The sequence below is a fragment of the Pristiophorus japonicus genome, chromosome 16 (assembly GCF_044704955.1).
Source record: "Pristiophorus japonicus isolate sPriJap1 chromosome 16, sPriJap1.hap1, whole genome shotgun sequence".
NCBI lineage: Eukaryota > Metazoa > Chordata > Chondrichthyes > Pristiophoridae > Pristiophorus > Pristiophorus japonicus.
In genome coordinates, this window is record NC_091992.1 from 136,861,587 (window position 1) to 136,876,260 (window position 14,674).

The window sequence follows — 14,674 nt, forward strand, 5'->3', positions numbered from 1 at the left end:
GCAGAGTGATCCTTGATGTGTGCAAGGTGACCTCTGGCGTTTGTGATTTGACAAAGAATTGGAAAGATTGGCTACGAATTATTAAAAAAAAACTGTATAGAGTCACTGTTTATTCAGGGTAAGGGTCACTCACTGTAACTGTACGAGTCACTGTTTATTCAGGGTAAGGGTTACTCACTGTGTAACTGCAGGGAGGTGCTGTTTATTGAGCGGGGTAAGGGTCACTCACTGTGTAACTGTACAGAGGCACTGTTTATTCAGGGTAAGGGTCACTCTGTGTAACTTTACCGAGGCACTGTTTATTGAGCAGGGTAAGGGTCACTCGCTGTGTAACTGCAGGGAGGCGCTGTTTATTGAGCGGGGTAAGGGTTGGTGAATGTGTGCTTTGATGTGCCAGTGTTTACACAGGAGCTGAGCTTGCTTCCTTGTTGCAGTTTACAGGTGCTCTTTGATGATGAGAAATGCTTATAATCATCTTGCTGGATTAAACAGTTGTGATGTGATTAATCCTGTTGCAAATATTCTCAGCCAGTGTTGCCGCTGTGCCTGTTGAGAGCTGACTTTATACAGTGATGTGATTTATAATTGGGAGCATCTCTTTCATCTGACTTTCCTCAAATCGTAAGCTAGGTGGTCTTAAAGGGGCAATCTTTTGTCTGAGTGTCCAAGTGCCCTGGGGCGTTGTGCTACATTATAGGCGTTATATAAATGCAAGTTGTTGTTAATTTTTATCCCTTTCAGTTTTCTCTGTCCCTCTTCTGAAACAGTTGTCCTTTACTGGGGCACCGATCTCACCCCCGTACCCCAGGGATGGCCACTCTTTATTCCTGAATGGTAGGCTGTCCAACCATACGGGGCATCAGGGGTGAGCATGGCTCTGTCCTCACACTCACTTTCCAGCAGGAGTCACGGGCACTGACCGGGCAGGACCTGCTACTTCTCCGCCATCCCTGAGGTCAGCTGCAGCATCGCCACCCCGTGCACCCTGGCAGCGATCAGCTAACACAGCACAGAGCGACGTGGATCCTGGGATCTTCCTGTGCGCGTGGTTCACAAACACCGGCAGCAACAACCAACCTGCTTCTCTCATCCGTCTCATATGTTGAGCTGATTTGAATCACCAATTGTGGCCATTTTGCGCACGAATAAAGACGTGGGGGAGAGAGAGTGTGCAGAGGAGATTTACCAGAGTGGTAGCAGGGCTAGGGTTGTTCTCCTTAGAGCAGAGAAGGTTAAACATAGAAACATAGAAAATAGGAGCAGTAGTAGGCCATTTGGCCCCTCGAGCCTGCACCACCATTCAATATGATCATGGCTGATCCTCTATCCCAACACCATATTCTCGCTTTCTCCCCATACCCCTTGATGCCTTTTGTGTCGAGAAATCTATCTATCTCCCTCTTAAATATATTCAGTGACTCGGCCTCCACAGCCTTCTGTGGTAGAGAATTCCACAGGTTCACCACCCTGAGTGAAAACATTTCTCCTCATCCCGGTCCTAAATTTCCTACCCCGTATCCTGAGATTGTGACCCCTTGTTCTAGACTTCCCAGCCCAGGGAAACATTCTCCCCGCATCCAGTCTGTCGAACTCCTATTAAGGGGAGATTTAATCGAGGTGTCCAACATCATTGAGGGTTTTGATAGCGCGAAACTGTTTCCACCGGCGGCGGGTAACTAGAGGACACAGATTTAAGGTCATTGGCAAAAGCACCAGAGGGGGAGATGAGGTGAAATGTATTTACACAGCGAGTTGTTGTGATCTGGAATGCAGTGCCTGAAATCTGGAAGCAGATTCAATAATAACTTTCAAAGGGAATTGGATAAATACTTGAAAAGGAAAGATAGCAGGGTGATCGGGAAAGAGCAGGGGAGTGGGACTAATTGGATAACTCTCTCAAAGAGCCGCCACAGACACGATGGGCCCAATGGCCTCTTTCTGTGCTGTAAGAGTCTATGAACAAAATAAAAAATCAGTATATGAGTGATGTGAGCCGTGATGTGGGGGGGTGTAGCGAGCTCGGGAGGAAGCGGTGACCTTAGACCTCGGGTTCCCAAAGCTCTCCCCCCACCGTGTCCGGGTCAGTGTAGACTCACTGATAGAGCTGTGATTGGCCAACAGCTCCATTGTTGTTGGATCCTGCGATTTAAGGATTGTAGCGGGCAGACTAGATGGACCTGGGTCTTTTGGCATCCAGCAATTTTGATGTTCCTGCGATGTAGCTCCCAGAATGTGAGGTGACTCAAGCAGCATTAAGCGCAAACCTGCGGGGGTCCCATTGGGGCATTGTGGTGAAGCCCAGGCCACTGTTAGACCCGCACTCCATGCTGCTATTGACCGGGTGAGTGACTATGATGGCAGTACAGGTGGAGGCGGGGATGAGGACTAGAAGTGGGCTGTAAATAAATCTGTGTAATAATGAGTTGCCAGTGAGCTCTCTAGGACTAGGCTGACCCAAGCAGTAAATCCACCGCACTAGTTTAAGTGTCTCACTGGCTCCACTCAGTTTGTTTTATACACTCATCACTTAACGCTCGAGAGCACTGAGAGATGGTAAAGTGGGCTGCTGTTCAAATTCGCATTTATTTGGAACCATGCTGTTTTATGTTTACAATAACAGGGCTGTTGTAGACCGCGGGGAGAGTGGAGCGAGCAAGCTGGCAAGTCAAGCAGGTAGAGGAACAATCAACAGATTAGTATTTATAATGGCAGCCTGTGGAGAGGCGAATGGAAAGGCACATGATCAAAGAAAGGGTCTCACTGGGGGATTTCTCTTAAAGACAGATCTCGCTGTCAGGACTCCATCCATGACCTCTCTGTAACCTCCTCCGGCCCTACAACCCCCCCACCCCACCCCGCCAAAGGTATCTGCATTCCTCTATTTCTGGCCTCAATTATAATCGCCCCACCATTGGCGGCCGTGCCTTCAGCTGCCTGGGCCCTAAGCTCTGGAATTCCCTCCCTGAGCCTCTACAGCTCTCTCTCCTCCTTTAAGACGTTCTTTAAAACCTACATCTAAGACCAAACCTTTGGTCACCTGCCCGAATATCTCCTTCTGTGATTCGGTGTCACATTTTGTCTGGTTACTCTCCTGTGAAGCGCCTTCGGATGTTTTACTACGTTAAAGGTGCTATGTAAATGAAAGTTGTCGATGGCGATTGTATTATTTTAAAGAGTCGCACCGTGAGAATGTCTCTTCAAGAAAGGTGTCACGATCCGAACCTCTCTCCAAGAGAGGTTCATTACTGTGTTCCTAACATAGATGAGGCTGCACACAGGGAGGTTAAAGTAACAGTGACCTCAGTCTTTATTAAGACACTCCAGAGTGAGGAACAGGCCTTAGGGGCCGGCTTATATACAGTGCTCCCAAGGGATGCTGGGATCCCTTGGGACTTCAGGGGATGCACTCCCTGGTGGCGGAACATGGGAGTGCATGCTTTACAGATACACAACATCACTCCCCCCTCCAAAGTCAAGGTGAAAACTATTTACAAGGTGAGGCGGTTGGGAGCCTTTCTTTCCCTGGTGGACCACCTCGGTACAAATGTCTGTTCTGGTGTGTTGGCTGTGCCCTCGCTGGGCTGGCGTGTTGTTGGTCCTGCAGGGCTGCTAGGTGAGCCTGGCCTTGCTGGGCTGTTGGGCGTGATGGGTTCGATTTTCTGGTCCGGCGTGGTGTCATTGATCCTTTGGGTGTGTGTTGTGGGCTCGAAAAAGGTGGTGTCTGCTGTGGGTTGTTCAGGGCAGTCTGTGAACTGCAGCCTCGTTTGGTCCAGGTGCTTGCTGCAAATTTCTCCATTGTCTAGTTTGACTATAAACACCCTACTTCCTTCTTTAGCTATCACCGTGCCCGCGATCCACTTGGGACCATGTCCATAGTTTATCACATACACAGGGTCATTCAGATCAATTTCCCGTGACACAGTGGCGCGACCATCGTTTACATTTTGTTGCTGCCGCCTGCTCTCTACCTGATCATGCAGTTTGGGGTAAACGAGCGAGAGTCTGGTTTTAAGTGTCCTTTTCATGAGTAGCTCAGCCGGGGGCACCCCTGTGAGCGAGTGCGGTCTCGTGCGGTAGCTGAGCAGTACTCGGGAAAGGCGGGTTAGGAGTGAGCCTTCTGTGACTCGTTTAAGGCTCTGTTTGATGGTTTGTACTGCCCGCTCTGCCTGCCCATTTTTTGGTAGCACTACGTGGTTACCCCACAACAGGCAGTCTGCCTGAATGGACAGCTCGTCCTTTCGCCGCTGGAACGGCTTGATTAGCTCTTGCATTTCAACGGGGATGTTGGCCCTGCTCCCATGCAGTACACAGTTTTTTACTAGGGACAGCAGAGGATCTTGGCTGGTCCGAGTCCTAATCTGGTGGGCCGTGATGGGTGATTTATCATTTTCAAACGCTCCCATGACCATCAACAAGTCTGCGGGCTGCGCCACCATCAACAAGTTTGCAGGCTGCGCCATTTCCACCCCCGTGGTGGGCAATGGTAGCCGACTGAGAGCATCTGCACAGTTCTCGATGCCTGGCCTGTGGCGGATGGTATAGTTATACGCCGATAGCGCGAGTGCCCACCTTTGTATGCGGGCTGAGGCATTAGTGTTTATCCCCTTATTTTCAGCAAACAGGGATGTGAGGGACTTGTGATTGGTTTCCAGCTCAAATTTGAGGCCAAACAAGTACTGATGCATTTTCTTTACCCCGAACACACACGCTAATGCCTCTTTCTCAATCATGCTGTAGGCCCTCTCGGACTTAGACAAGCTCCTGCAAGCATAGGCGACAGATTGGAACTTCCCCACAACGTTAGCTTGTTGTAATACACACCCGACTCCATACGACGACATGTCACATGCTAGCACAAGTCTTTTACACGGGTTATACAATATAAAGCAGCTTGTTGGAGTATAAAATGTTTCTGGCAAAAGCAATTATTTGTTTTTTTCCCCATACCCAGTTCTCACCCTTGCGCAATAACATATGCAGGGGCTCTAAGAGGCTGCTTAACCCCGGTAGGAAGTTACCAAAATAGTTGAGGAGTCCCAGGAACGACTGCAGCTCCGTGACGTTCTGTGGCTTGGGCGCATTCCTGATAGCCTCTGTCTTGGCATCTGTGGGCCGAATGCCGTCCGCCGCAATCTTTCTCCCCAAAAACTCCACTTCTGTTGCCATGAAGACGCATTTCGACCTCATCAGTCGCAGCCCTACGCGATCCAGTCGCTGGAAGACTTCCTCCAGGTTTTGTAGGTGCTCGGCAGTGTCCCGACCTGTGACCAATATGTCGTCCTGAAAGACCACCATGTGTGGTACCGACTTGAGTAGGCTCTTCATGTTTGTCTGGAAGTTCGCTGCAGCCGACTGAATTCCAAACAGGCATCTGTTGTAGTTGATCAGTCCCTTGTGCGTATTGATGCAGGTAAGGCCCTTCGAAGACTCCTCCAGCTCTTGTATCATATAGGCCAAAGTCAGGTCGAGCTTGGTGAACGTCTTGCATCCTGCCAGCGTCGCAAATAGTTCGTCTGCCTTAGGTAGCGGGTATTGGTCCAGTAGCGAGAAACGATTAATAGTTACTTTATAATCGCTGCAAATCCTGACCGTGCCATCAGTTTTGAGTACTGGAACAATCGGGCTGGCCCACTCGCTGAATTACACAGGGGAGATGATGCCCTCGCGTTGCAGCCTGTCCAGCTCGATTTCCACTCTCTCCCTCATCATGTGAGGTACCGCTTGCGCCTTGTGGTGAATGGGTCGTGCCTTTGGGACAAAGTGGATCCGCACCTTCGCCCCGGAAAAGTTTCCAATGCCTGGCTCAAAAAGGGAAGGAAATTTGTTCAGAACCTGGGTACATGAGGCCTCATCGACATGTAACAGCGCTCGGATGTCATCCCAGTTCCAGCGGATTTTGCCCAGCCAGCTCCTTCCAAGCAGTGTGGGGCCATCGCCCGGGACAATCCAGAGTGGCAGTTCATGCACCGTGCCCTCGTAGGTGACCTTGACCATGGCGCTGCCCAGGACAGTGATAAGCTCTTTGGTGTACGTTCTCAGTTTCGTGTGGATGGGGCTCACAGCTGGTCTGAATGCCTTGTTGCACCAAAGTCTCTTAGCCAATCCATCATGAGTAAAAAGATGTTTAACGCCAGTGTCCAGTTCCATGGCTACAGGTAAGCCATTCAATTTTATGTTTGGCATTATAGGTGGGCATTTCATCGAAAATGTGTGCACCCCGTGTACTTCAGCATCTGCCTCCTCTCTCTGAGGCTCGAAATTGCTTTGATCCACCATGGACCGATCTTCCTCTGCCATGTGGTGGTTAGCAGGTTTTGCAGAGCTTGCAGCTTGTTTGCAAGCTCATTGGTGGTGCCCCATTTTTCCACAGCTCTTGCAAACATACCCTTTGAAGCGGCATGAATAGGCTGAATGGAAGCCTCCACAACGCCAGCAAGGTGTGAATTGCCTTGCATTCATCCTTTGTTGGGGACTCTGAGTCATCTGGGTCACCTGAGGCCTGTTGGCAGTTGCAGACTCGTGGTTACTGTCCGGGTACATTTCTGCTCGCAAACACAGTTCCAGTTAATTTATGAACATTGCCAGCACTTGTGTGCTGAGAGATTAGTTTGGTGTTAACACTGGTGGACATAAACGCCTGTGCTATCGCAATGGCCTTACTGAGGGTCGGTATCTCTACAGTCAAAAGTGTTCGTAGGATGGTCTCATAGCCAATGCCCAGTACAAAAAAGTCTCTGAACATTTGCTCCAGGTAGCCATCAAACTCACATTGTCCTGCAAGTCGCCTTAGCTCGGCGATGTAGCTTGCCAATTCCTGACCTTCAGATCGTTGGCACATGTAGAACCGATACCTCGCCATCAGCACGCTCTCCCTCGGGTTAAGATGCTCCCGAACCAGTGTACACAGCTCCTCATACGACTTATCTGTGGGTTTCACTGGAGCCAGAAGATTCTTCATGAGGCTGTAGGTCGGTGCCCCGCAGACCATGAGGAGGACCGCTCTCCTTTTTGCAGCGCTTCCTTCTCCGTCCAGCTCGTTTACTACAAAGTACTGGACTAGCCGTTCGACATAGGCTTCCCAGTCCTCACCCTCCGAGAACTTCTCCAGGATGCCCACAGTTTGCTGAACCTTTGCGTTGGATTCGTATTCTCGTCGCCAGTTATTGTGTTCCTAACACAGATGAGGCTGCACACAGGGAGGTTAAAGTAACAGTGACCTCAGTCTTTAGTGAGGAACAGGCCTTAGTGGCCAGCTTATATACAGTGCTCCCAAGGGATGCCGGGATCCCTTGGGACTTCAGGGGATGAGCTCCCTGACGGCGGAACATGGGAGTGCATGCTTTACAGATACACAACACCCACCATCAAGACTTATCTTAAAGCGAAAGGGCAGCAATTGGACGTCCTTGTGCACATTTCTGATTGGAAAAAGGACCTATTTTGCAGGGTTATTTCCCGGGTGTCATGTATCCTACATGGTTACTTGTTGTACTATTATAAGGTGTGCCATCAGAGGGCACAACAGTGGGAGACTTGTAGGTTACCTGTACAGGTGTGCCTGGCCTAGTATAAAAGGTAGGCCACCAGGTGTGATCCTCACTCTGGAGTAACATTAAATGGATTAAGGTCGCTGCAGTTCAAGCACAACACATTCTCTCGTGGAGTCATTATTAGAGCATCTGAAGAGATAACACCGGGGCCTCAAAGACACCAGAAATACGTCAGATCCCATATTAGGTTGGGTGATTATTGCAGGCGTCCCGGGCCTAGCACGCAGCTGTCGGCCGCAGCTAAACAAAACTCCCATGCAGAGCCAGGAGGAGCAGCAGTGGACCTCCCATATGAAGAGGAGTAGGCTATTCAGCCCCTCAAGCCTGTTCCGTCACTCATGGCTGATCTGCAATCTAACTCCATATACCCGCCTTTGGCTCATAGCCCTTAATAGCTTTGCTTAACAAAAAGCTATTAATCTCCAATTTAAAATGAACAATTGCGGAATTTCCATTTGCGGAAGAGAGTTCCAAACTTCTATCACCCTTTGTGTGTAGAGTGTTTCCTAATTTCACTCCTGAAAGGTCTGGCTCTAATTTTTAAACTGTGCCCCGAGTCCCAGACTCCCCAACCAGCAGGAATAGTCTCTCTCTATCTACCCTCTCTGTTCCCGTTTCGATCAGAGGGTGGTGAACCTGTGGAATTCTCTACCACAGAAGGCTGTGGAGGCCAAGTCACTGAATATATTTAAGAAGGAGATAGACAGATTTCTAGAAACAAAAGGCATCAAAAGGTATGAGGAAAATGTGGGAATATGTGTTAAGATAGAGGATCAGCCATGATCATATTGAATGGCAGTGCAGCCTACACCTGCTCCTATTTTCTATGTTTCTGTGATCAGATCGCCCCTTAACCTTCTAAATTCTAGGGAATACAACCCTAATTTGTGTAATTTCTCCTCGTAACTTAACCCTGGAGTCCAAGTATCATTCTGTAAACCTACGCTGCACTCCCTCCAAGGCCAATATACCCTCCCTCAGGTGTGGGCCCAGAACTGCTCTCAGTGCTCCAGGTGTGGGCTAACCAGGGCTTTGTACAGCTGCAGCATTACTTCTGCCCCCTTGTAGTCTAGTCCTCTAGATATAATGGCCAGTATTCCATTAGCCTTATTGATTATTTTCTGTACCTGTTCCCGACATTTTAATGATCGATGTACATGGACTACTGTTTCTAGCTTTTCACCATTTAGAAAGTATCCTGTTCTGTCCTTTTTAGGTCCAAAGTGGATGACCTCACATTTGCCGACATTGAAATCCATTTGCCACAGTTCTGCTCATTCACTTAATCTATCGATATCCCTGTGTAATTTTTATGCTTCCATCTATACTGTCTACAATGCCACCTATCTTTGTGTCATCGGCAAATTTGGATATATGGCTTTCTATGCCATCATCTAAGTCGTTAATCAATATGGTGAATAGCTGAAGCCCCAACACAGACCCCTGCGGGACACCAAACGTCACATCCTGCCAATTAAAGTACCTGCCCATTATCCCTACTCTCCCGACGTCACAGCACTCCTGAGATCGACTGGCAGCCCCCACTCACACCTCCCACCCCGCTCAGCACCCCACTCAACCCACCCCCCCCGCTCACCGCCACCCCCCACTCACCCACTCAACCTCCCCCGTCCCGCTCACCTCCCCACTCACCCCCCACCCCACTCACCACCCCCCCCGCTCAACCCCCCACTCAACCCCCCCACCGCTCACCCCCCCCCCACTCACCACCCCTCCTCACCCCCCCATTCACCCCCCTCCCCTACACTCACCCATCACTCCGCGCACCCCTCCAGCTCACCAACCCCCCCTCACTCAGCCACCCCCTACTCACCCACTGCCTGCTCAGCCACACCCCCCCCGCTCACCCATCCCCCTCCCACTCACCCACCACCCCACATACACCCCCGTTCACCCTCCCACCCCGCTCACCCCCCCCACTCATCCACCACCCCCACTCACCCCCCATCCCCCACCTCCCCACTCACCCACTGCCCGCTCTCCCACTCCACTCCCCCCACACCCACCCACTGCCCGCTCACCCACCCCACCCCCCGCTCACCCACCCCACCCCTCACTCACCCACCCCACCCCTCACTCACCCACCCACTGCCTGCTCACCCACCCCACTCCCCTACTGCCCGCTCACCCACCTCTCACTCACCCACTGCCAGCTCACTCACCCACCCCACCCCCCACTCACCCATCCCCACCTCTCACTCACCCACTGCCAGCTCACCCACCCCACCCCCCACTCACCCATCCCCACCTCCCACTCACCCACTGCCCGCTCACCCACCCCACCCCCGCTCACCCACCCCACCCCCACTCACCCACCCCACCCCCACTCACCCACCCCACCCCCCACTGCCCGCTCACCCACCTCTCACTCACCCACTGCCCGCTCACCCACCCCACCCCCCACTCACCCACCCACCCCCCACTCACCCATCCCCACCTCCCACTCACCCACCTCCCGCTCACCCATTCCCCATGGCCAGCACTTACCCGAGGGTGAGACAATCGGCCCAGACTGCATCGGGCGACATGTGCCCCCAGAGGGACCAGCGACACCAGCTACGTGCCCCAATTATTCAGATGAGGCCCAATTTCACTCGGGCCTCTGGGCCAGAGTTTCAACATTAGGAATCCTTTCAAAGTGGGAGTCTTACCAGGGGATGCGCCTTTGGTCAGCAATAGTCCCGGGCTAGAGATTGGTATATATGGTGGCTGCTTTACGAGTGTAAAACTGGTGCAAAGCTGACCAATTTAGCAGTGGGTCAGCTTGCACCCAATCTGCGCAGGCGTTGGTCCCACTGCTACATTTGTGGGACCCTATATTTGGCCTCCTGGGTAATGTTGGTCAGTGACAGTATACTGGTCAGAGTCAGGGGGTAAAGATGGAGGGATAGCTGTCCCCACTCAGTGTAACACCAGTGGTCCTGTTACAATCACTGTACCTTACCCGAGCAGCTCATTCCAACAAGGACCTGCTGCGGTGTGTGAGCGGTTTCAAATCGGAAAACTCCCCTCAAACGAAGAAATTACAAGCAGTGTTTCCACTGTTTACCTGACACTTAGCATTGCGAGCTGGGCCCAGATGTAACCAGCTGCCTGTGAAATTTCTAGCACAAAAGTCCTGCGGGTTTCAGTGTTTTTAATTATAGTTTCTAAATAACATCTGACTCCTGCAGCAATATGCATGATCACAAATGTGAATAAGCAATCACATCTTTCACTGTTGTTGCAAACTCCTCTGTTTGAAACCTGCTGATCAGACTTTGCAACGTACTTTAACAGAGGATGTTTCCCCTGCTGCTTCTCTATAGAATTCCCATTCACTCCCACTGTACACAATCCCAATGGACACAAACCCCTTCCCATTCACTCCCACTGTACACAATCCCAATGGACACAAACCCCTTCCCATTCACTCCCACTGTACACAATCCCAATGGACACAAACCCCTTCCCATTCACTCCCACTGTACACAATCCCAATGGACCAAACCTCTTCCGATTCACTCCCACTGTACACAATCCCAATGGACACAAACCCCTTCCCATTCACTCCCACTGTACACAATCCCAATGGACACAAACCCCTTCCCATTCACTCCCACTTGACACAATCCCAATGGACCAAACCTCTTCCCATTCACTCCCACTTGACACAATCCCAATGGACCAAACCCCTTCCCATTCACTCCCACTTGACACAATCCCAATGGACCAAACCTCTTCCCATTCACTCCCACTGTACACAATCCCAATGGACACAAACCCCTTCCCATTCACTCCCACTGTACACAATCCCAATGGACCAAACCTCTTCCCATTCACTCCCACTTGACACAATCCCAATGGACCAAACCCCTTCCCATTCACTCCCACTTGACACAATCCCAATGGACCAAACCTCTTCCCATTCACTCCCATTGTACACACTCCCAATGGACCAAACCTCTTCCCATTCACTCCCACTGTACACAATCCCAATGGACCAAACCTCTTCCCATTCACTCCCACTGTACACAATCCCAATGGACCAAACCTCTTCCCATTCACTCCCACTGTACACAATCCCAATGGACCAAACCTCTTCCCATTCACTCCCACTTGACACAATCCCAATGGACCAAACCCCTTCCCATTCACTCCCAATGTACACAATCCCAATGGACCAAACCCCTTCCCATTGACCCTCAGTGTACAGAATTTGAACGCATTATGTAGGAGCGTGCCCTATGAGTTAGTGCAGTGAATGCTGAAGATACGTATCGCACAGTAATGGTACCATACGAATATAAAGTGAGTAATGTGAATCTAGCAATCTCCAGATGAAGTTGTATCCTACCCAAGGGTTTTGTTTACTCTTAAATAGACACAATAGAGCTGCCCACACCCAGATGGTCAGCTGATTGCAGCAGCTCTGCTGCCCCACTCCCTGCGACGTGTGTTGTTGCCAGTGATCTAACACAGAAACGGAACTTGTAAAACCGGTCTCAGCGTGGTGGCTTATGTTTGAACTTTCATCAGCTGCGACGACATTTAACCTCTTTACGATGTGTTTGTTTGAGCCTTACGGCTAATCTTATAAATTCTTTAAGAGCTACGTTGATCCAGAGCAAATCTGACTTCTGAACCTCAACAATGAGCGAGAGTTTGGGTGAATGTTATCACAGGTATTTAGGACTAACGTGGAGGCCTCACCCATAGCAGGGCATTACCTGATGTAACCGGCCGGTTCTGGTCCAACCATAGATTACTGGGAATGGGTCACGCCCTGAGGGTTGAGTGGCATTAGAGGCCTGTATTTAAAGCGAAAACAGCATTGTACAGCAACTATTGTCAAAGAAAACTATTCCTGCTATTAACTTCGCCACGTATACATTTTAAAGAGCCACTATCTTTGTAAAAATAAAGTGTTTAGCAAACGTTTTCCATGACAAATGCTATCATGAAACATCATTAATTTATTCACATAAAACTTCAATGCATTGAAAGTCTCTCCAAACATACTGTCTCTCACTGGGGTACAGTCCCACATGCACTGACTCTCACTGGGGTACAGTCCCACACACACTGACTCTCACTGGGGTACAGTCCCACACACACTGACTCTCACTGGGGTACAGTCCCACACACGCTGACTCTCACTGGGGTACAGTCCCACACACACTGACTCTCACTGGGGTACAGTCCCACACACACTGACTCTCACTGGGGTACAGTCCCACACACACTGACTCTCACTGGGGTACGGGTCCCGCACACACTGACTCTCACTGGTGTAATGTCCCACACACACTGACTCTTACTCGGGTACAGTCCCACACACACTGACTCTCACTGAGGTACGGGTCCCACACACACTGACTCTCACTGGGGTACAGTCCCACACACACTGACTCTCACTCCGGTACAGTCCCACACACACTGACTCTCACTGGGGTATGAGTCCCACACACACTGATTCTCACTGGGGTACAGTCCCACACACACTGACTCTCACTGGGGTACAGTCCCACACACACTGACTCTCACTGGGGTACGGGTCCCACACACACTGACTCTCACTGGGGTAAAGTCCCACACACACTGACTCTCACTGGGGTACAGTTCCACACACACTGACCCTCACTGGAGTACAGTTCCACACACACTGACTCTCACTGGGGTACAGTCCCACACACATTGGGGCCAAGTTTCGGCCTGAGTTGCTCCTGTTTTTTTGGAGCAACTGGTTTAGAATGGAGTAGCTTAGAAATTGCAATTCTCGGCATTTAGTTTGCTCCAGTTCGAGTCAGTTAGAACAGTTTCAGTTTGGAACAGATTTTATTTTAAAAAAGGGGCGTGTCCGGCCACTTATGCCCGTTTTGAAAGTTTAGGCAGTGAACACTTAATCCAAACTAACTTAGAATGGAGTAAGTATAGATTTTTATACGCTCAGAAAAACCTTGTCTACACTTAGAAAATCAGACGTAGGTTACAAATCAGGCGTTGGGAATGGGGGGGGGGAGCGGTTTAAAGGGAAGTTTACAAACATTAAACACTTCAGTTTTACAAAAAGAGCCATCATCAATAATAAATGATAAATACATCAATAAATCAATCAATCAAAAAAAATTAATAAAAAATAATTTAAAAAAAAATCAATAAATAAAACATTTTCTACTTCCCGACTGCAGCACCGGGAGTCCTCCAACAGCGAGCTGGAATGCCCCTCCACCCCCCACCCCCCCCCCCCGCCCCGTGTGTCTCTGTCAGTGTCTCTATCTCTCTGTCTGTCTGTGTGTGTCTCTCTCACTCTCTGTCTGTCAGTGTCTGTGTTTCTGACAGCGAGGGGAGGGGGAAGAGGTGGAGGGGAGGGGGTGTGGAGAGAATATAAGAACATAAGAATTAGGAACAGGAGTAGGCCATCTAGCCCCTCGAGCCTGCTCCGCCATTCAACAAGATCATGGCTGATCTGGCCGTGGACTCAGCTCCACTTACCCGCCCGCTCCCCATAACCCTTAATTCCCTTATTGGTTAAAAATCTATCTATCTGTGACTTGAATACATTCAATGAGCTAGCCTCAACTGCTTCCTTGGGCAGAGAATTCCACAGATTCACAACCCTCTGGGAGAAGAAATTCCTTCTCAACTCGGTTTTAAATTGGCTCCCCCGTATTTTGAGGCTGTGCCCCCTAGTTCTTGTCTCCCCGACCAGTGGAAACAACCTCTCTGCCTCTATCTTGTCTATCCCTTTCATTATTTTAAATGTTTCTATAAGATCACCCCTCATCCTTCTGAACTCCAACGAGTAAAGACCCAGTCTACTCAATCTATCATCATAAGGTAACCCTCTCATCTCCGGAATCAGCCGAGTGAATCGTCTCTGTACTCCCTCCAAAGCCAGTATATCCTTCCTTAAGTAAGGTGACCAAAACTGCACGCAGTACTCCAGGTGCGGCCTCACCAATACCCTATACAGTTGCAGCAGGACCTCCCTGCTTTTGTACTCCATCCCTCTCGCAATGAAGGCCAACATTCCATTCGCCTTCCTGATTACCTGCTGCACCTGCAAACTAACTTTTTTTGGGGATTCATGCACAAGGACCCCCAGGTCCCTCTGCACCGCA

The 14,674-nt window shown here is 50.1% G+C and overlaps 1 long non-coding RNA gene across 4 annotated transcripts in view; it reads right to left on the reverse strand.

The window, feature by feature from the left end:
• The window catches only part of LOC139226873 (uncharacterized), a 284,995-nt gene that overhangs the window by 200,494 nt on the left and 69,827 nt on the right, over positions 1-14,674 (reverse strand). For 3 of the 4 annotated variants that reach the window (XR_011587337.1, XR_011587335.1, XR_011587336.1), the window contains exon 2: positions 12,281-12,361. The exons of the other annotated variant lie outside the window; for it this stretch is intronic. This is a non-coding gene — a long non-coding RNA (uncharacterized lncRNA). The remainder of the gene's footprint in view (positions 1-12,280; positions 12,362-14,674) is intronic. 4 annotated transcript variants of the gene reach the window in all.